Here is a 351-nt window from a genome sequence, read left to right as displayed (position 1 = left end):
TGAGTGAGTAGTCAGCTGTTTACGAATAATTCAAAAGAATTATTTGAAGCAAATCTTTAGACACATCCTTTTTTAACATCATATCTACATATGTATATGATTTTCATAGTTGTAAATATGAGTTTTTAACTATATTTCCTATAGATCATTAATATTAGCGTCAAATAAATTGTCAACGAAAATAACTAGCAATACTTTATTATAGCCTTGTTCAAATCTAACATGTTTAACCAAAATATCTAGATTTTTTTCGGCTTTCGTGTTTCGTTAAAACTCCCTTATAGAATTTCTAGAGTAATATGAAACTCATTTTTATTTAGTTAAGGAGCCTCTACGTCTGAATAGTAGTAG

This window comes from Rhodnius prolixus, unplaced genomic scaffold (genome assembly GCF_049639745.1).
Source record: "Rhodnius prolixus isolate KJV_2025 unplaced genomic scaffold, Rpr scaffold_2, whole genome shotgun sequence".
In the NCBI taxonomy this organism is placed as follows: Eukaryota; Metazoa; Arthropoda; class Insecta; order Hemiptera; family Reduviidae; genus Rhodnius; species Rhodnius prolixus.
The sequence above is the reverse complement of the archived record's forward strand: the minus strand, read 5'-3'. Positions refer to the sequence as shown.